This window comes from Pyxicephalus adspersus, chromosome 1 (genome assembly GCF_032062135.1).
Source record: "Pyxicephalus adspersus chromosome 1, UCB_Pads_2.0, whole genome shotgun sequence".
Classification (NCBI taxonomy): Eukaryota; Metazoa; Chordata; class Amphibia; order Anura; family Pyxicephalidae; genus Pyxicephalus; species Pyxicephalus adspersus.
This window is the reverse complement of record NC_092858.1, coordinates 100845132-100867897: the sequence shown is the minus strand read 5'-3', so window position 1 is coordinate 100867897 and position 22766 is coordinate 100845132. Positions and strand designations below refer to the sequence as shown.

General features: G+C 40.1%; 1 long non-coding RNA gene across 1 annotated transcript; it reads left to right on the top strand.

The window, feature by feature from the left end:
• Positions 1-391: 391 nt before the first annotated feature.
• On the top strand, positions 392-1072 carry LOC140322135 (uncharacterized). The gene is made up of 3 exons (XR_011919151.1): positions 392-486; positions 588-650; positions 1022-1072. It is a non-coding gene; the product is annotated as an uncharacterized lncRNA (long non-coding RNA).
• The last annotated feature ends 21694 nt before the right edge of the window (positions 1073-22766 follow it).

Here is a 22766-nt window from a genome sequence, read left to right as displayed (position 1 = left end):
CTACCACAGATATTAAATGTAAAATGTAAATGTAGTTTAGACCAGTGGTCGCCGACCTTTTGGACCTCACAGACCACTAAATGTTCGTAATCCGGAACGCGCATGCATAGGAAAGCCCTGTGTCACTCAAAGGAAAGAAACTTCCCCCCAGAGTGACGTCATGATGCCCCCCCCCCCCCCCCCCCCCCCCTTCGTCAGAGCCGCAGACCTGGTTCTGGTTTTGGCGACCTCTGGCTTAGACTAACAATTGTTACAGGTTTATTTAGTTCTAGTTGGTTCTTTCTCTATAGGCCTGGGTGAGAAGCCTATGTGCATTGTAATACTGTGTACATTTACATCTAATTAATTCTCATTTATGGCCTCTAAAAAGTGCATATTTATTTGTAATTAGTGGTGTGCTAGTCCCTGGAGGATTTGGTGTTCGTGGTACTGAGGGCAAGATCCAAGCCATATCCTGGGCACGCAAACAGAAGAAGCCATTTTTGGGTGAGTTATGCACACTCCAATCCATCTCTGATCATATTTAAACTTTTATAATAGTGATATACTAAGCTGGGTTGTGTTTTTTTTTTCCTTCTCATTTGTAGGGGTCTGTTTAGGGATGCAGCTAGCAGTTGTTGAATTTGCAAGAGAAGTACTAGGCTGGAAAGGTACATTCATCATATACTCTTTTTTTTTTTTTTGTCATGTGACAAAGCTTTTTCTTACTGCATGGGTGCTCATTCACCCCAATTAATGATTCTAATGCATCTTAAATACAAAAAACAAAAGATAAATGGTATAAGATTTTGGACATCGTTTATGATTTCCTCAATCTCTACCAGGCAGTGTTTTCATTTTATGTAAAGCCTAGTGCCTCTGATGTGGGTGTGCCTTTGGGTCTTAGAATGAATGGGAAAGTTGCTCACCTGCACTGTTCACATAGCCTATTTTCCCATTTATCTCTATAATCTAGCGCACACCACCTCTTTGTGAAATACACTTTTTTCATATACTTACAGACCTTTTTAAATGTTAACAGATGCCAATTCTACAGAGTTTGATCCGAAAACAAGTCATCCAGTGGTAAGTGTTTCATCTGCGCAGTCTGTATGATTACAGCTATGCTACAGTCTAGTTGGAAAATGGTTAGCTATATGTTTTGCTGTGAAATTGTCTGTGCACATTGACCTTTTGAAGTGCTTATTTAATTAAATGTTGTCTGAATGGGCAGTAGCTGGCATTATCACATTTTGGCAGACAGATGAGCAACGCGAGTAGATTGAAATATGAAGGGATGGGGGTCAGAGATCACATGGTGTGAAGAGTGTATGTCTTACAACATTTTAGTCACGTCAGGAACTAGGCTACATGCTTTATTTTCTGTTGCAACATACTTAATGGTTACAGGAATAGTGACACAGAATCATTTTTTTAGAAACTGCATTGTAAGCAATGACCTTACACCAAATTACCATACTTGTGTATATGTTATCCAGGGCTGGCCAATTGGAGGATTTTTACCAGTGCGTGCTCACTAAGTTGCTATAATTTTTCAGGAGTTTTTTTTAAACAGTGTCTACCACACCTGGATCCATATTTTTTTCCTACACACATTACTTGGCCTACACTCTGTCATGGTCATCATGCCCATTCTTTTCTGTGGCTCATAATAATGTATTCATGATAATACCAGATTATTTGGGATCCTAGCAATGCCCCTACCTGTTTCAATGGATGGCACACATCATACTGTTATATGGTATTTTCTATCATCATAGTCTATAAACGACTCCTTGAGGATTCACTGCACCTAAATGATACTTTACCATTCCTTTTGTAATTCCATGTTGAGCCACATGAAGGCGCTCATGCTTCATTGTGTGCCCGTGTCTCTTTCATATATCTTTTGCCTTTTAACCTCTCCAAGGATGAACTGCTTTTATAGGGGTCACATTTAACTTGATGATGCATGGACCTCTTTTATTCTTGCCCTGTGCTAACTGCTACATTATATGTTTTTCTACATTGCATCTTTAAAAAAAAAAATAATACACTAAAAGTAAAAGAAAGAAAAGTATGCACATTGTACAAATTCATGAGCTTGGTCTTTATTATTAAAGAGGATTTATATAGCGCTAACATATTATGCAATGCTGTACATTTAATAGGGATTGCAAATGACAAACAAATATAGACAGTGACACAGAAGGAGAGGACCCTGCCTGGAAGAGCTTACAATCTAGTAGGTGGGGGAATTAACACACAATAGGAGGAGAGATATGTAGTGGTGGGAAGTAGTGAGGGTTTCAAACGACAGAAGAAGATGGGTAGGCAAGTTTGAAAAAATGGGTTTTGAGTGCTCTTTTAAATGAGCAGAAAGTAGGAGCAAGCCAAATAGGACGGGAGAACCATTCCAGAGATTTGGGGGAGCTCTAGAAAAGTCTTGTAGCCGTGCGTGTGATGAGGATATGAGTGAGAAAGTCAGCTATAGGTCATCAGAGGAACGGAGAGAGCGATTGGGGGAGTATTTTTTTACCAGGTCAAAAATTAAAGTTGGACAAGACCTGTGGAGGGATTTGAAGGGGAAGCACAGGAGCTTGAATTTGATTCTAAGGTGAAATGGAAGCCAGTGTAGAGATCTGCAAAGAGATGCAGCAGAAGAGGAGCGGTGAGAAGGATGGATGAGTCTGGCTGCAGCATTCATAATAGATTTTAGAGGAGAGATCCTTGTTAGTGGAATACCAGAGAGGACGATGTTACAGTAGTCCAGACGGGAGATGATAAGAGCATGTACAAGGATTCAGTGGAGTGGGCAGCTCTAAAACCAGACTGGAGGGGGTCAAGGAGAGAGTTGGTGCTCAGGTAATGGGTGAGTCTTTTATAGACAAGGCGTTTAAGGAGTTTGGAGACATATGGGAGGAGGGAGATAAGACAGTAGTTAGAGGGTAGGGAGGGGTCTAGTGAAGGTTTCTTCAGGATAGAGAGAATTATGGCATGTTTGAAAGCGGAGGGGTATAAACCAGTAGAAAGGGAGAGGTTTAATAGTTTGGTTAGGGCGGGGGCCAGGGTGGAGGAGACTTCATCCACAGTAACAGGGCTGAGGGAGGCCAGTGATGATTTACAGGTGGAAGAGGTAAATATGGTTGGAGTGGCCCGGTGAGCAGAGACATGGTGTCTGATGGAGTAGTAGAGTGCAATGGTATGTTCAATTTTGTTCCAATTCCTGGTTTAGTTCCCTGGATTATAAAACACAAAAAGATCCCAGAAATGGTAGTCTGTGTTTCTTGCAATATATGAGTAAATGAAAATACCAGAATTATTAAAGCACAAATAGAATGAAACTGTATTGAAAAGTTACATAGGAAACACACAATGGTGATCTTTATTATGTGTAAAATGCACACACAATTCAAATGTTGATGTGCTTTAATAAATTACACAGTAAACAATAAAACAAATATGGATCCAGTGTGTAGAAACATAGTTTTCAGTAATAATCAGTGCATACATTCTTGAAAATATTTGAACTATTGGGATATGGACTATAGTGTATGTATAAGCATGGGAACATAGGGTACCGTATGTGTACACACACAGACACACATTTATCCACAAATATGTATAAACTATCTTGGGGTGCAACACTGCGGTGTTGGTGGTGTGTCTGGCTAAAAGAGACTGGGAAGAACATTGCCGTTTCACTGAATCTTGAACCCCAATATCACCCTGCAATAATAGCCTTGCACCATATCATCTGATTCAACCTTCTTTACCTATGAATATTCCTGCAGTGTTGGTACACCATAACACTTGCCTCCTCCCTTCTATAATCTTAATGTTACTGTGCAATATTACCAGTAGATCCAATCCCCTATCTTCCACCTCCCCTTTGCTGTATTCCCATACTACCTTGCAATAACACTAGTGCAAAGCCATCATCTACAACCTCCTGAACCACCATATCAACCTGTACTTATACAGTTACAGTGCACCCCATCACCTGTCTCCCCACTTAACACCTCATATATCTAAACAACAATAGAAATGAATCCCAACACCTGTCCTCCCCTTCTTGTAATCACCCATACACAGCAATAATAAGAGTGCACCTTATATCTGTCTAACTGTATCCTGAACACATATTTTACCTTGCAGTACACATCATTACATGTACTCCTATTCATGAACCCTCACAATCCTTTCATAATAACAATGTTCCTCATAACCTGCCTCCCCTGCAATTAAAGCTGTGCACCCTCTAACCTGCCCCACTTCCTGGTTCTCTTCTCTGGTCACCCTGCACAATACCAATGCTCATCACCTATCTCCCCCTTACCTTCACATTAACCTGCAATAGAAGAATTGTACCCCTTCACCTGTGTTCTAGCTTTCCTGAATCTCCATATACCCAAACTTCTTCAAGTTAGATCTACGCCCACTTCATGCTCACAGCTCGACGTCACTTCCAGGTCTGTCTACCAGATTGGAACTGGCCTTATAGGCGCTACCCTGTAATAATAAAAGTGCATCACATCAAATGCTTCCCCCCTTCTTAAATCCCCAAATTACCAACTAAAATGTACCACCATATCACCTCACAATAGGAGTGCACACCGTCACCTACCCCCCTGTGCCCCCATATCACCTCACAACACAAGGAGTGCACCCTATCACCTGTCTCCTTCCCTCCTGTACCTCCATATTACCTCACAACAATAGAAGTGCGCCCATCACTTGTCTCACCCCCTCCTGTACCCCCATATCACTTCACAACAATAGGAGTGCAACGCATCACCTGTCTCTCCTTCTCCTGTACCCCCTTATCACCTCACAACAATAGGATTGCACCCCATCACCTGTATCTCTTCCTCTAGTACCCCCATATCACTTCACAACAATAGTACTGCACACCATCACCTATCTTTTCTTCTCCTGTACCCCCATATCACCTCACAACAATAGGATTGCACCCCATCACCTGTCTCTCCTCCTCCTGTACCCCCATATTACTTCACAAAAATAGAATTGCACCCCATTTACTGTCTCACCTCCTCATGTACCCCCATATCACCTCACAATAGGAGTGCACCCCATCACCTGCCTCCCCCCTCCTGTACCCCAATATTACCGCACAACAAAAGGAGTAAACCCATCACCTGGGAACCCTTGGTCTGACCATCAGGTCTAGAGAGCGGCTGAATCTCGCTAGTGTTATCCCCCTTGAGTGGCGAACTAGGCGTACCCTAAAATCACTTTGGGAGTGGTGAACCCACTGTTGATTTAGTGTACACAGGCATGTCACATATGCTGATTTAGTAAATCGCTTTCATTCTGCATTAGCTGTGGCTAGTGCAGATGGGCAATTGTTTATCCTTGCCCAGTGTGTTATGCACCGAGCACTTATTTTTTATGTATTTTTCCATTTGTCACAGTCACTGGTGTGGTATTTGTGTGCCACTTTTGATGGAGGGTGCTATTCCCTTATGGGCTAGCCTTGAAGTTCTGGGGAGTCCTTTGGCCTTATGGTCAGGTACTCTCCCTTACTGGAGTCTCTCCCCGGGAGAGCTCCCAGCCTAGTATCTGTTGGGAAGGCTCATGTTGTCTCATAGAGAACAGAACCTGTCCGACTTTGGTCAGACAGGCTAGTAGGCCCATTCCAGCTTCGGCTGGATGGTCTTAATACCCAACCCCGTCAGGAGCTTTGCACCCTGCTGCTGCTGGTATACGAAGGGTAAGAGTATTTCACAGTGCAAGATGGGCAGGGAGCAGCACAGCTGATCTCCAAGGTCTATAGGACATGCCCACACTTGCACTGTGAAATAATCCTATTCTTCGTATTGCAGCTGCATGAGATCTGTGTCTGTCTGTATTACCCAAATGTGTAAACCTTCAAATAAACGGTACTGCAGCCGGTCAGCAATATTCACTCTGTAAGACGCAGAGCCATTTTCCCCCACTTTTTTTTTTGGAGGAGGGGATGCGTCTTATGAAGCGAAAAATATAGTATATATCAACATAATATGTGTAATAATAAATTGCTTATCTGCACAATTTATGTATCATGTTAATACTGTCTGATCATTAATATAGGCGTTTATGACACTCATTATAGTAAAGTTTGCAATAATTTATTTTTTTCTTACTATCATAATGCATTGTAGATTTCTATCACTTACCTGAATGTTGTTAAATTTTGCTTTGTTATATAGTCACTCTGACATTCTCTAAGCATCCCCTGATGAAGCCAACTAGTGAAACGCGTCGGGATGGAGACTTCTTTGAGCTTTCAAACCTATTTGTAGCAATTAGTCAGGCGATTATGTGTCTAGCAAATTAGGCAATTCCCAGATAACCTGGACTGCCTATTGTTGTTTTCTTTTTATTGAACATTGATTTGTAACTTGTTTTGACAATTATTTGTACACTTGAATTGTAACTAATACACTTTTTGACCACAGCCAACAAAGCCCCTGTCTTTCTTTTCCTTGTGATATAAAGGCTGCATGTAGCAAACGTTTACCTATGATATGCAAATTAGGCTTTTTGTAAAACCATGTAGGCAGTGCTGTGTGATTACCACCAAAATAATTCCTAGGGTTTTATCTAATTTACATGTGACACAAATAGTTTCTGCTAGGAATGAAGTTTCTGTTATCTTTATTTCTTTTTACAGGTTTCACAACTGTAATACAAACCTGTGCTCTGGCAATTTATATGTAAATTTGAAGCATTGTTATGTCTTTTGACCTTCTGGGCCAGTAAACACCAAGGGTAAAGTTCTGGGACAAAAAACTACTGATTCATCTTTATCCAATGTCTGCACAATCTTTGTGTGCACCTTACCATAAGAAATAAACTCGAAGCAAGTAGAATAGGTCAGCACTTTGTCCATTAAAACAAATACAATTAATTACCAGCATTTTTATTTATTTATTAATTTTTACATTTTTGAGCAACATGAAGTCTATCCTAGTGACAGGTGGTGTAATTTCTGGCATTGGGAAAGGAATTGCAAGCAGTGTTGGGGCAATCTTGAAGTCTAGTAATTTGCATGTCAATTCTATTAAGATTGTGCCATATATCAACATCGATGCTTGATTGTTAATCTTCAAAAGACATAACGTAGGTTTTGTTACAATGTTCCTTACATGCATCTTTTTAACCTATGTGGCTCACAGCTGATGTTAACAGCCATAAGGAACAAGAAAAGGGCATTCCAAAAATATAAAAAATAAAGGGTAACCTTCATCATTTTATTAATATTTTATTATTATTAAACAGGATTTATATAGCGCCAACATAATACGCAGCGCTGTACATTAAATAGGGATTGCAAATGACAGACTGATACAGACAGTGATACAGGAGGAGAGGACCCTGCCCCGAAGAGCTTACAATCTAGTAGGTGGGGGAATTTCACACACAATAGGATGGGAGAGAAGGATGGATGAGTCTGGCTGCAGCATTCATAATAGATTGTAGAGGAGAGAGTCGGGTTAGTGGAATACCAGAGAGGAGGATGTTACAGTAGTCCAAAAGGCAGATGATAAGAGCATGTACAAGGAGTTTGGTGGTCTCAGGGGACAGGTAGGGGCGGATTTTGAGAAATGTTTTCTGTCGGATTCATTTTTTCAGAACCAGGGAGGATATCATGAAGAAAGCTAGAGAATCCACAAATTTTGAATACGCTGGGGCCCAGATACAACTGCTACATGACCTCTCTAAACACACCTTGGATCTTCGCAGGGCTCTTAAACTGCTTTTAATGGTCCTTCGTGAACGGAATATGGGGATTTCCCTTCCATCTCATTATCAGATCGGGAGGTAGAACCCTTGTTCTTCGCGAGCCATCTGACCTGCCTCACATCGTACGGGATCTGCATCTTCCTGAAATTGTGTTACCTGAATGGCCTACAGAGACTTCACTCATCAACAGCAAGCCAGCGTCATTGCAAGTTCCTCCACGACTTCCACCTGATAGTTCTCCGAGTACCTCTGCGAGTCATCCTTCTCTCCCTCCTCCTTCCACTACCTAGCCTGTTGAATCGGCATCGCGGGCAGTTTTTACTGGATCTCAGGACACCTTCAGCGCTGTTCTTGGATTTTTTCTCTGCCATCCTAATTTTTTGTGTTTCTTAGGCTACCATGCATCACCGGACTACCTCTGACATCAACTTATTCTGCCACCCGCCGTGTTTGGCCGAGAGAATAGCCCGCCTTTGTATGGAGACTTTTTGTTCCTGTGCAAGACGTTTCTCCTCCATGGTGGGACTTACATTCATTGGTAGCTATGTTGAGCGATATTTATCTAATACTTATTGTTGCAAATTCTGCTGTTAGTTGGATAGCTATAATTGAATGCCCTTTAGCTTCTGTGGTTAATTATGCCTTAGGCCCACTCGGGGGCGCACAAGCTATATTGCTCTCGCCTCTCCAGTTAGCCCTATTATGGGGCCACGGATGTTGTATCCCTGCTACCTCAGACTATCTTGGCAGGAACTTGGTGAACTGCTTATTTAATGTTGATGTCTTTTGATTTATGCTCTAAACTTTAGTTAATATGATTATAGGACTGTTTAGTACACTGGGCGAATGCCCAGGGATTGCTCATTCTTTATGTTGTTTTTGGTTTTGTGGGTTCCCCCAGGCGGGACCCGATGGTATATTTGTTGCTTGTCTGCTTGCCTCCCCCTGCTGCTCACAGACACTTTCCCCACATAGGCCCACTGCCTTACCAGGTGGTGATTTTGGATCTTTGGGATCCCGCTCTAGTCTTTCACCCCACGGTCGAGGTTTAGCCCGCCTCGCCTGTCTGGTGCCCCTTCCCTGGCCCACTTCCCCTGATGTCCTCAATAAAAGAAACAACACAAGTTTTGAGAATCTGCACCCTCAATGTGAAGGGTTTAAATAGCCCGAACAAACGCTCTCAAGTGCTATATGCCCAACGTAAAGCGAGAGTGAACATCCTACTCCTGAAGGAGACCCATTTTCAATCTGCTAGAATTCCCTCTCTCCGCAATCGTTATTATACTGTTTGGCGTCACAGCTCCAATTCTGAGTCTAGAACTAAGGGGGTTTCTATAGCTTTCCATAAAACGTTTCCTGTTCACATACTTGACTCCCGCTCTGATTCACAGGGTAGATTTCTGATCCTCAAAATTTCTCTTTGGAATAAGAAATTTACATTGGCCTCTTTTTATGCCCCTAATCATCAACCCACTGTTGTTCTTACGCAGTACCTGGCGACTCTGAAGGGGTTTGCCAAGGGATCTATCATAGTGGGCGCGACCTGAATTGTGCTCTGGATCCCCGGATCGATACCTCCACCGGGAAATCCCCGATATCCTATTCCAAATTGAACTCCCTTCGTTGTAGACTACACGATCTTAGTCTAGTAGATATATGGCGCACTCTGCATCCCACCACCATAGATTATACCTTTTACTCCAACCCACACAACATGTACTCCCGTATACATTATATTTTGGCGAGCCACTGTGTACTCGATTGGAATCCTATTACTTCTATAGAATCTTGTCCCTGGTCCGATCATTCCTCAGTATCCCTCTCACTCCAGATGCCTCAAATGGGCCCTAGAGAATGGACCTGGAGGTGTAATGACTCCCTATTCAAGGACTCTATTTGTGCGAAGGCGGTTTTAGAAGCGATTACCAATTTTATAGGGGACCATGTTTCGGACCCCACTCCCCTACCTTTGCAGTGGGAGGCTATGAAGGCGGTGGTTCGAGGGGTCCTAATTCAACAAGGAACGCAGCTTAAAAGGATCAGATCACAGGATATTACACTTACTTGTGATAAAATTCGCTCCTTGGAACGCCTACATAAACAAAACATGACCCCAGCTGTATTTTTAGAACTGACAGCTGTCCGGACTCACCTTCTGAAGCTGTATGACCTAGCATATCAACGCCACAGGGATCGCTCCCGCAAATGAATTTACCAGTATGGGGATAAATGCGGTGGATTGTTAGTGCGCACTTCCACTACTTATATTCCATCTCACCGGACCGCTAATGGCGGCCTGACATCCATTCCTAAGGGGATCTTACAAACTTTTCATAACTACTATGCCAATCCCTATCAAATCCGCCCTGCCCATGCAAGTCCATCCTCCCTGCAAGATTATATAACTAAAACAGCTCTTCCAACGCTAGATTCTGAGGTGATATCGCAATTGGAGTCTCCGTTCTCTGAGGAGGAGGTCTCTGCCGCTTTACGTGCTACACCAACTGGGAAAAGCCCTGGCCCCGATGGCGTAACTCCCCGGTTCTATAAACTCCATGCCCTTAATCTTGTCCCTTTTATGACTAAGGTGTTCTCGACCATCTCCGTCAATACGCCGTTCCCTCCGCAGAGTTTGGAAGCTCACATTACGGTCCTTCCTAAACCTGGCAAAGAGCATACGGTTTGCTCTAATTATAGACCCATATCATTGATTAATGTCGATGCAAAAATGTTTTCTAAATTGATTGCCAATAGATTATCTCCTCATATGCCCTCACTAATTCATATGGATCAAACTGGGTTTATTTATGGAAGGAAAGCCAGGGACAATACTATTAAGACTATCCTTCTGACCCATTATGCTAAGTCTACAGGTACTCCTATGTGCCTACTGTCCATAGATGCTGAAAAGGCCTTTGATAGGGTTCGTTGGGAGTTTATGTATTCAGCATTACGTCAGATAGGCCTGGGCCCCAGTATGGTCTCTAGAATTGCGGCTTTGTATTCCTCACCCAGGGCTCAGGTGTGGGTCAACGGCACCCTCCCTGATTCTTTTCCAATTAAGAACGGCACGAGACAGGGGTGTCCTCTTTCCCCATTGCTCTATGCTCTAGTTATGGAACATTTGGCTGTGGCCTTGCGTCGCAATCTGGATGTTAAAGGGATCAAGATAGGAGATACCCATTATAAACTCTCCCTATATGCTGATGATCTTCTGCTTTATATAACATCCCTTCATGTCACCATGCCCTCGGTACTGAAGGAATTTGACGAATTCGGATTACACAGCAACTTTAAGGTAAACTACTCCAAATCCGAACTTTTAAATATTTCCTTAAACTCAACTCAAATGTGCACTATACACAATAATATGTCCTTAAGATTTGTCCTAATGCTATCAAGTACTTGGGTATAATGATACCATCAGATCCTTCTGCTTTGTTCTCACCTAATTATTCCCAAGCATATAATAGAATTCAATCCGACTTTCAGAAATATGACTCCCTGCCTCTTTCCTGGTTTGCTCGCATAAATACTCTTAAAATGGATATTGTCCCCAGACTGCTATATATATTCCAAACGGTCCCCATATTTTTACCAACTGCATATCTGCGTAAAATACATAGGTTGTTTTTACTATTCCCATGGCATAAGAAGCGCCCCAGATTGGCATTCGGCGTATTGGTTAAATCCAAATGTAGAGGAGGAGTGGGGGCCCCTGATATTGTTTCCTACTATAGGGCATCAGTTTTAGTGTGTCTGACTGACTGGTTTCACAGTCGGGAGCTGAAGGAATGGGTGCTGCTGGAAGAACTTTTGTCTCCAGTGAGTCTCCGGTCTCTGCCATGGGTGGACCGGTCGTTATTACGGCCGACCCCCCCCCCCATACCGCCACTTACTATGGATTTATTACATGTTTGGGATATTCTCCTTAGATCGGGCAAATTGTCTACGAGTCCGGGGCCCATGACACCACTGTTCGATAACCCAGCATTCCCACCGGCAATGAGGGCTGCCAAATTCTTATCGTGGTCCGCCCCCGAACACCGTCACCTTAAGGATATAGTTCATAATGGGCGGGTCCCCCCTTTATCCTGCCTAGACCTTTCACACAGAAGTAAGTTGCTATCCTGGCTTTTGTACAGGCAATTAATGTCTTTTGAAGCCTCTTTTACTGATCCATCCTTACTACACAGAAATTTGATGGAATTTGAGCAGCTCGATAGCTCACCTGCTCACCCTCCCCATGTTGTCTCAAGGTTATATGAGCTACTCACACAAAACCCTGAGTCTATAGCCCCTATATACACCAGATATTGGGAGAGGGACCTGACTGGTCTCATAACTGCAGACGACTGGGAAACATCGTTTACCCTCACACACAAGCTGGCATTGACTTGTAAAGCCCAGGAGGTTAACTATAACATTTTATCTAGATGGTATTATTGTCCTGTGAATCTGCATAGAATCTCTCCCACAAACTCGGACCGCTGTTGGCGATGCATGTTGCAAAGGGGGGCAATGTTGCATATTTGGTGGGAATGCTCAAAGATATTTTGTTTCTGGGATCTGATTATTCAGATATTTAATGACTGCTCCGGTTCTACCGTACCCAACACCCCTAATGTGGCTTTTTTATGTATGATCCCGGGCTCGCTTAAAAGTATAAGGAGAGAGGTGCCCTACGTCATTTTCTTACAGCAGCTAGGGTCCTTATTCCGAGATTGTGGAGGCAGCCTGTTGCTCCTTCTATAGCTGACTGGGTATCCGAACTCGAAAAAACCCGCCATATGGAAATGCTGGTGGCAGAAGATGATGACAGAATGGAACAATTTAAAATAGTTTGGTCCACATGGGATTGGTTTAAAGAATCTCCCCGACTCCAAATGTACTTATCTTAATGGGCCTGTAAGTTTGTTAGGGTGCTATCTTTTCATATTTCCTCCAACCTTGTGTGATGTACATTCTCTCTTTGCCTTCCCTTCCCTTCCCAACCCCCCCCCCCCCCCCCCCCCCCCCCCACCTTCCAAAAACTTGCGGAATTTTTTTTTTTTTACCCAAGATTTTTTTTCTTTTGCTATGCAAAATGATGTCACAGTTACATCTTGTTTTGGGGGAAGCCCCCCCCCCCCCCCGGGCTACATTGTTTCTTTTTTTTTTATTATTATTCTTTGTTAAAAGATATATACATACATATATATCCATTTAGGCGGCTTAAGATTGTTAGATCATCATTTATATTATATGCCTTCATGAGTATTTTTGTTATTGTTTGTATATTTGTGTTGATTTATCTTATTCTGACTCATGAGGGCTTTGACAGTTTATTACTATGTTTGTCAGAGTATATGCTATATCTAGGTTGTGTATTTTATGTTCATACAGAGCCAATGTCATTACGGGTAAATAAGATATCTGTGTTTTATGTTCTCATGTTTGCTATGTATGTTTGTTTTATTTTTTACTGAAAACTCAATAAAACAAATTAACACTAAACTGGAACAGGTGGATAGAGACCAGACAGACCAAATTGAACAGCATACCATAGACAATCATAGGAAAATTGCATACAGAATGGGGATAGTTTATTACATTTATTAAATATTGGACATATTTTGGTGAGCTATGCTTAAGAATAAGCCTACAATGTAAAATAATTTTCCATGCAAAAAAATGTAACACTTTTTGCGTGGGAATACGGACAGAATTAGAACGCCAGGGGGCTACAGTGGCTGAACGCAGTACCGCTTTCAGCCACTTTTTCTAGACAGAATCATACCGCCAGGGAGGTTAAAGAGAATTTAGTGGTTGGGTACAGTAAATAGTATACCTACCTAGCCACTAAATTCTCACTATGGTATTTGTTTACCATATTATGCAATTTTATTGGTATTAATTTTGAATATTGAAACGGATTTAAAAGATTTTTGCTTTGTGTTTTCTAAAAAAAGGGTGGCCAAACATCTTTTCTGTCCTGGAAGAAAACCAGAAATACTGTTAACAGTAAGCTTTTAAATAGAGATTTTTAAACGATACTGCTTTTTATTAGTGATCTAATAATGTGGTCTTTTTACCCCAATTACCACTTTCATTTGTATACTATTTAGGCCACAAAGCTTAGAAAACAGACTATGCACTTTTTTTTCCTTTTTTTTATTATTCAAGATGTGTAAACTAGAATATTTAAAATACATTTTTGAACCTTAGGTGAAGTTTTCGTACTGGATGATGGTGGTGAAGTAGACTTGGATCTTGGCAATTATGAGGGTTTCCTGGATATACGATTGACAAAGGACAACAACCTCACAACTAGAAAGATTTGCCAGTATGTTATTAACAAAGAAAGAAGAGGAGATTACCTTGGGAAAACTGTGCAAAGTGAGATTTACCCTATACAAGAATGAAGTGCTATAAAAATCTATACTAAAATTTATACATGGAGTTCAGTGATATTTTTTACAGTGGAACTAAATTCAGTGTATGAAGTTTAGCTAATAGGAGAGTACATTTTCCCATTGCCCATACCTGGCATTAACACCTTTCCTTTTCAAGATATTAGAATGATGGTAAAAGGTGAGGTGATCCCTACTATCCCTGCTGGGATCTGTGGAGCATCTTGCCAGGGTGACTTTGTCTCTAGCACCCAGCATAGACACATTATAGAAAGTATTTTTTTATTCCTTTTGAAATCACATGGCTAGTAATGAGAGGTTTTAGACCACCTCCACCTATTTTCTGCAACAAAGCTTACGCAGCAATTCCTGAGCACCGTGGAAACTGAGATAAAATGAGGTCTTGCATGCTTGTATGGTACTATCTTGTGATACCAGGGTAGGAGACACGATGGCCAGGACACGGACACAATGGTGCCAACTTCATTGGCAGCGTTGGAGCATTAAGATGCACATGAAATTATTAGAAAAGTGAAAAATAAATGGCCCACTTGGTAACAGGGAACATTTAGATTAGTTTTAAAATGATATGGGGAGGTTGGTTATTTTCCATAGTTCAAAGAGCTTGGTACTACAAGTCCTAGCCAATTAGCTTCTATATTTAGCAGCATTGTAACTCTAATCTTAGTATTATACAGTGATACATCTGAAAGTGCTAATGAGCCCAAATCTTATCAGTGGTATGAAACAATTCGCTTTATAAAACTGTAAAACTAAATTAATGAAAGTAATTCAAGGATAAACATTTACGAATAGTTGGTGGTTTTTGCAGTTGTCCCTCACATCACAGATGCCATCCAGGAATGGGTGATGCGGCAGGCTTTGATTCCTGTGGATGAAGATGGCAGAGAACCGGAAGTCTGTGTAATTGAGGTATACTGTACATTTCCTACTCTGTAGGTTGTGTATAGATTTGGACACGTCTGTAAAGGAGAAGATGTTCTGCCATGTTAAACCACAGCAGGTTAGTCTAAAAAAGTGTTAATAAAATGCCTGTGTACATGGGGCCATTACCAACACACATAACTCACTACATGCTAGCTTTACAAATACTTCGCTGGAGTCAAAGGTGATACACTTGTGCATAAAAGGGATCCTGTCAAGATAGGAATGCATTCCTTAAGTCCACATTTATAGAGTTTAACAGAGCCCAACATTCAGACTTGGAAGGAGACAAGCTGTGCATTATCTGTAACAGAAGGCTGCTTTTGTGATGTGGCCCATTTCCCAGCTTAGAGATGAAATGTAATATTGCATAATATAGACCACAGCCAATTAGGCTGAAATACAGCATGTGTTTGTATCTAGTAGGTTCTAAGCTCTTGTCATATAAAGTACATTGCTAGGAATCTTATCATAGTAAATGACATTACAGTCCATTCAGAAATGTTTATGTATTTGATATACTTCTTCTGAAATGTGCTTTGTAGAGAAATGATACACCTGGGTCAGCAAATCACATCTCCTCATTTTTTTCAGGTGATCTGCGTGCATGATGTGTCCTCTATATACAGAGTTCCTCACTTACTAGAGGAGCAGGGGGTGGTTGACTATTTTCGCAGACGTTTGGATCTTCCAATTGGTCGTCAGCCCCGTAGGATGCTTATGAAGTGGAAAGAGATGGCAGACAGGTATTTTAAAGGCCAGCTTATACTATTAATGTTGAGGTATATTTACTGAACCAATTTGCATCAGTTCTGAAACTATGCATAACTTGGAGAGCAGGTATTAAAAATTGGCATTGACCATGAAAGAATGTTTCTGAGGGTGGGATATAAAATGGTGAAAATTTGAATTTTCCACTATTTAGAAAAAAAATTTAATTGTGGGCTGCAAACTGAAGCTTGAGTGTAACCAGGTACCAACCCAGTGGAATCACAGTAAAACGAAGTTTGTTACTTGGTCCTGTCAGTAATATGAGTTATATAGATGATGCACTAGGCAGTCCTGTCACCTTCCTGGCGGTCTAGTTATGTCAGTATTTTTATGTCAAAAGCGGTATATTGTTTTGCATGGAAATTTGTTGTTTAACATCCCCCGCTGTAACCTCGAGTGTGACTCTGGGTAAAATAAAACAAGCTGAAAGCAGGAAAAGTAAAAAACAAACACCATCGGTGTCCTCCGGGGTCTTGCCATCCTCTGGCTGCATTTTCTTTCTTGATCTGTCCCCCGGCGAATGCGCTGACATCCCTGGGATTGCATTCAATACAAAATAACTGAATTGAATGCAATACGCTGGATTTATATGTCTAAAAGCAGTACATTGTCTTTCATGAAAATGTATTTTACAGTATAATAGTATGAGTATAATAGTTTGAAACATAAATTCATGTCAAAGTTTACTATTAAATGTATTATTTTAACACGGTTTTGGGTTTCAAATTTTATTATACTCATACTATTATATTATATTGTAAAATAAATTTTCAAAAAATCATACATTTTATTTTATTAATAATTTATATTAACAAATATAAAATATTACATCAACACTAAATTTAATTTTTTTCAAATCAAAAACACTAAAATTTGTCGAAACAAGGGTGCAAAATTATTAATAAATTATTAGACATTGCATATTGGTCTAGTAGACATGGGACTGCACAAAGTTCGACATCACAATCAGGACAATAGAACCTGGTTTACTTTCTGATCTTCCATGGCCATCTCTCTTCAAGCAAAAAACCACACACACCCTTGTAGGTGCTGCCTTTTTCTCAGTTGGTGGGATGTATTACGTGAAGTGACAACCAGTCAGGCGATCCAGGTTGACAACTCCAACAGTACGACGTCCACGTCTATTCGCTGCCATTGATGGTGTTTGGTGGTTCTTGACAATAGATTTGGAAACTTTCCAAATTAGGTCAAAATGACTCACAGGCCTGTCACTCTTTTGTTTGTACAGAATGTAGGCATTCCACAACCATTGCTCAACAAGATGCCTGAAGATCTTTTTATAGTATTTCTTTTGCTGTTTCCTCGGTGCAGGTTAGAATGTCATTGTTGTCAGCTCTGTGGACACCTCCTATTCCGGGTATTGTAGTCAATCACTACTTGTGCCTTCATTTTTTCTTTCCAACCTTTTGTTCATACCATAACAATGGAGGCATTACAGACTGTACTCATTAGTCATACATATTTCTTGTTACACCATTGCAGGGCCATCTTTTTTTTCCTCTCTGCCAGGCAACCATTTCTCCTGTCTTCAGCTTCCTTTCTGCAAACATTGATGGTATGTTGTGCCGGTTAGCCCTAACTGTTCAATACGTTCATACACTGTCTGTTTTGACACAATAGCCCTGATTTAGCAATGGCTCGATTAGTGAGAGAACAGAAGATGTTGCTATTTCTGTATTTTGGATTGAATTTTGTTCCTTTTCCAGTGTATAGGACTGAATTCCAAATGTAGCCAGTTGACGATTCTCACAGTATGTAGGATTTTACACCAAATTGTGCTCTTTGATCACCCAGCTGAGCCTCCCCTTGTAGGCCATTAGACTTTCATCCATGCTGATGTCTCTTTCTGGCACAAAAGTTTGTTGGAAATTTAAAATCATTTTGAGATACTTGCCAAATTGAGTTTTGGTACCTGTTTGTCTCAGCAACTATTTTTTTCAATAACCTCATCGGTCAGAAACAATTGCAGATATGCCAAAGGGTTGTTGCATTCAGCATCTATTTTCATACAAGGTGCTCCAGTAAATGGGAATCTTGGGGCCACTGCCTACACAGGTTGACTCAAGATTGCAAAGAATGTAATGCGTTTGACTACCATATTTGTTTTTTGCATGCTGTCATGTGTATACTATTAGTTTTCACTCAATATTATGGTATGTTTCTGTACCAATTTAGGAGAACTATATACAAGTAACATGTCTCTATTTTTATGTTTTTCAGTTTTGTGACCTGTAAAACCATGGTTTTAATATTGGCTGATTTATAGAAAATTGACCTAGTATGTATCTTTTATTCAGTGGTCACTTCTTCACTCCACTGGCTGTGTTTTGTCTTAAAACTCATTTTTGTATTTGACAATTACATGTGTATGTATCTTTTGACAGTATATAGACTCTGCAGATTTGGAGCCAAACACTTTGCAGGAAGAGCCTGTTCGCTATCATGAAGCATGGCAGATGCTCTGCGGCTCAGAGTAAGCAAAACACAGAAAAATCTACATCAAACAAATGCCTAGAATGCCTTTTTTTAAAAATATTTAACCCCCTTTACATTGATAGTCAGTGTAGAAGGAACTTTGTTTGGTGCCAGTGTAAAATTCGTCCTTTTAGATTGGTGGTCAGTGTACAATTTGTAGCAGCTAAAGGAACCCCTAACAATCTCAAAAGAACTCCCAGTTGAGAAAGACTCAAGGCATTTGTTCTGTGACACAATTCTTTATAACAACAAGACTTCTGGCACAAAAACCTCCTTGCACTTAATGGACTATGGTCTATACCCAGATTATGGACATCTAGGTATATTATGTTCCTAACAATTAGAAATGGCAGTTCTCTCTGCTACCACAGATATTACAAGATTAAATCATGGCATCCTTCAGTAAACTGCCGATCCTACCACCACATCGCCCCTACGATTGTGCTAAAGATCTCCTTCCTGGTGCTTCTCCTCCCCGTGGCAGAGTCTATCCTTTCTCTATTCCTGAGACCAAAGCCATGGCTGAATATATTCAGGAGAATTTGGCAAGGGGCTTCATTTGTAAATCTTCCTCTCCAGCAGGGGCTGGTTTCTTTTTCGTTCAGAAAAAGGATGGATCTCTACGCCTTTGCATGCCCAGAAAAGGTCTATACCCACTGCAAATTGACATGTTTGGGTGTTTTCAAAAGCATTTCCTCCTATTCTAACTCATCTCTGACACGTATCTTAAATTGTCTTTATAAGTGCTATAAGCTAAATTCAGAGAAACTAAATCCACAGTTCAAGTAAAAACGTAAGCAGCTATTGCCATTTCTGTTCAGTTATATTATTTCTTTAAGAAATCTTTAGCATAATGAAACTTTTTTTGTTTTTTTACAGTTTTTTTACAGACAGACATGAATTATGTTTTTTGTATTGCAAACTCAATGTCAGTATCCTTTACCAGTATTATGGAATTCATCTGCCTTACTTGCTGTACCATCTACATGAAATAAAATCTGCCATCACCATGCACCAGCATTTATGGTCTGTATTTAAAGTAATAGGGGCCTAGTGATGAATGTGGCTCTGTAGGGTAAAAGATTATAGTGTTTGGACTGTTTTATTTGTATAGTGAAGGGGTGACACTGACCACAAAGAACAGCATTAATTTTTACAGCACTGACATATTATGCAGCACATTACATTGTCCAAAGTCATGTCACTAGCTGTTCCTCAAAGGGGCTCACATCTACCACGTTCCTACCATAGTCATATGTTCTTAAAAGAATTTGTGGGAAGCCAATTAACCTAACTGCAAATTTTTTTTTTGGAATGTGGGAGAAAACCAGAGTATCCAGAGGTAATCCACACAAACGCGGGGAGAACATACAAACTCCATGCAAATAGTGTCCTGACTGAGATTTAAAACTGGAAGCATCAATGAATATTTTCACTGTCATTTTCCAACACAATCATGACTGACTTCCACCACCTAATACTTTTTTTTAAAATTTCTGTACCTTGCTGTTTCTAAAGTAATATAGAAACTTGGAAGTTACCACCACTCATTTATTTTTAACAGAAAGTCCTAAATCTGCCTAGCTATTCAGAGTCAAACAAATCCACTGAAATGGATGGGGAGGTTGCAGACATTTATGGGCCATTTTATTAATGTTACAGTTAGGTCCATAAATATTTGGACAGAGACTACTTTTTTCTAATTTTATTACATTACCACAATTAATTTTAAATGAAGCAACTCAGATGCAGTTGAACTGCAGACGTTCGGCTTTAATTCAGTGGGTTGAACAAAAAGATTGCATAAATCACTTCATTTCAAGGGGCTCACAATGAAATGGGACAATTGACTCAAAGGCTATTTCATGGGCTGGTGTGGGCAATTTCTTTGTTATGTCATTATCAAGTAGGCAGATAAAAGGCCTGGAGTTGATTTGAAGGGGGTGCTTGTATGTGGAAGATTTTGCTGTGAACGGTCAAAGGAGCTCTCCATGCAGGTAAAACAAGCCATCCTTAAGCTGCAAAAACAGAATCAATTTGCTGCCAATAAAGCACATGAACCCTAAAACATTCTTCCTTTGAACCTTTTTTTTGCACATAATAGAGGAGTGTGGCAAGTTAATGTGTAAATATTAGAAAAATAGCTATTTTGTTATAAACTTGTTCTTGTTGAACTATCGCAATACATATTATTAGAAGACATCACTGAGATGTGTCAAATTTGTCTGTGTATAGAGAATCAAATTGTCAGAAGATACCTTCCTATCTCTCTATTCTTTAATACAGAGGGGCTTGGCAAAAACTCTCCCAGGGGGTTTAATAAAACCTATTCATTAATACATTGAAATAATGCATTATCACCACTTTTATGAGCAGAATAAAGGAGGGCTTATTGATCCCCAACATCAGTTCCAGTTTTCTTATAAGTGGGGAAAAATGTATATAAAATTATTCACATGTAAAGCCTAACTAAGTCTGTGCAAGTAATTATCAAGTTGGTTCTCTTCCCCTAACTACTGGTTTTTTTATTGTTGGTAAATTTTCAAATAGCATTAAAAAAACCCACAGAATTAATAAAATGCCTTTATTTGCAAAAAACTTTGCAATCCTTTGTACCAAGTCATTTTAGTGTCATAAAGAGGAACAAATTACATAATAAAATGTGCACTTTTATCTACAGTAACATAACACTAGGTGTTTTAAAATACTGGTCAAATCATAGCTTTTTTTCCCACATCATTAGTATATACAGAAAATATTTTACTTTCAAGGCAGTAATGCCAAAAGAGCCCTTTTACCCCCACCCTAAGAAATGATATATGTATTACTTCTGTATCAAAAGTATATTATTGCTGAATCAATAGGCCCATAGCAGGAATGAAAACATTGGTCAGATCCATAAGTGGAGCACAGGTGCAGGAATTTGAATGGGTGAAAAAAAATTGGACATCTAACAAGGAACAACATAACACCCTAACATACCTTTATTTTTTTCACTTCGAACAATAGAAGTCCTACAGCTATTTCACAGCATTTTATTAAGTGTTTATAATGACTTTAAATTTGCAAATGACTTTCATTTTAAATGATTAAATGAACCCTCTCAAAAATTTTTGTAAGAGGTTTTAGTTCATAGAAAGGAAAAGTAAAAAAAATAATTAGATTTCTTTTACATATCTTAATGTGTGGCTTTCTGGTAGCAAAGTCCTTGTCCCTTTATCCACTACTGCAAACATACTATGGCCCAGTTTGTTAGAAGGTCAACTGGTCTGATTTTTCAAGGGGGCACTGGCAACAATTTGAGACTTTTCTGCTACTCAGAATGTATTAACAGATGCGGGTAACCTTCTGACCGACTTCCAGCAGGTTTGAGTCTCCATAGACTTACTTGGAAAATCTGTTTGAAGCAAACCCATCTATACTAAACACATCAAGAATATATTTACCTTGGGCAATGTCTCCTTAGCAGCAAGAAGAAAACCTCAGCAGAAGAAAAAATGTTTGCTCTGCATCTACGTGGTCCTCCTAAAACCATTTTGACAATCATTATAGACTATGAGAAATAGAGTTAGCAGATGTATTGGGAAAAGCCAAACTCCATTATCACCCTTCTCACCTGTCATCACACAGGTTACATGGACATTTTTTGTATTTCTGAAAACTTGTGTCAGTCATTTACATACAAACAGCAAAGCTTTGCCCAGCCAATGTCTGCTAAGAAAGGATGCTGCCAATGTGAAGATAACTTCAGTGTGGCTGTAGTATGAGAATAGAAGCACATAAATAAAGTTTCCCCCTACTCTGAATAATAACTGGAAATCAACCAGTTGGGTTCCAATCACAGTTTAAAAGACAAAAAACATTGTTGTGCTCCAGAAAGTGTGCACAGGTTACAGAAAACTTCTGATTGTATATATAAATATTCCAAGCAAATACAATAATGATTGACTGCCAACCTACTAACCCCCCTCCCCTCTAAGGGCTTCCCTCTCGCTAAAGTATTCACTGCTGTTATGTCAAGGAAGGGCACGAGCAGAAGGTAGGGGTGGCCTGATCAATGTGGAGGGATATGAGACATACAAAGTAGTAAGCCGACTACAGTGCTGGAAAACTGTCATAGCGGCATCAGTCATCTATTTGGTTATTCACCAAACCACTTGGCTCTCGAGTTATTCTAGTTGCTTGAGAAAAGAGAAACACACAAGTCCATTCTAAAGAAACAGAATGATAGGTTAAAAATAGGCTTCCTCCAATATACTAAAGAAAAGAAGGGATATTAACGGTCATACAACAGATAAAATCACCATCCTATTTATTGCAGGGTTTTGTTTTTTATGCAGTATTTCAGTCTGGCTTTTTATTTGCCTCCTTTAGGTCCCAGAACTCAAAACTGGAAGAGGAGAACACAGCACTTAGTCAGGCTTTACTGCATAG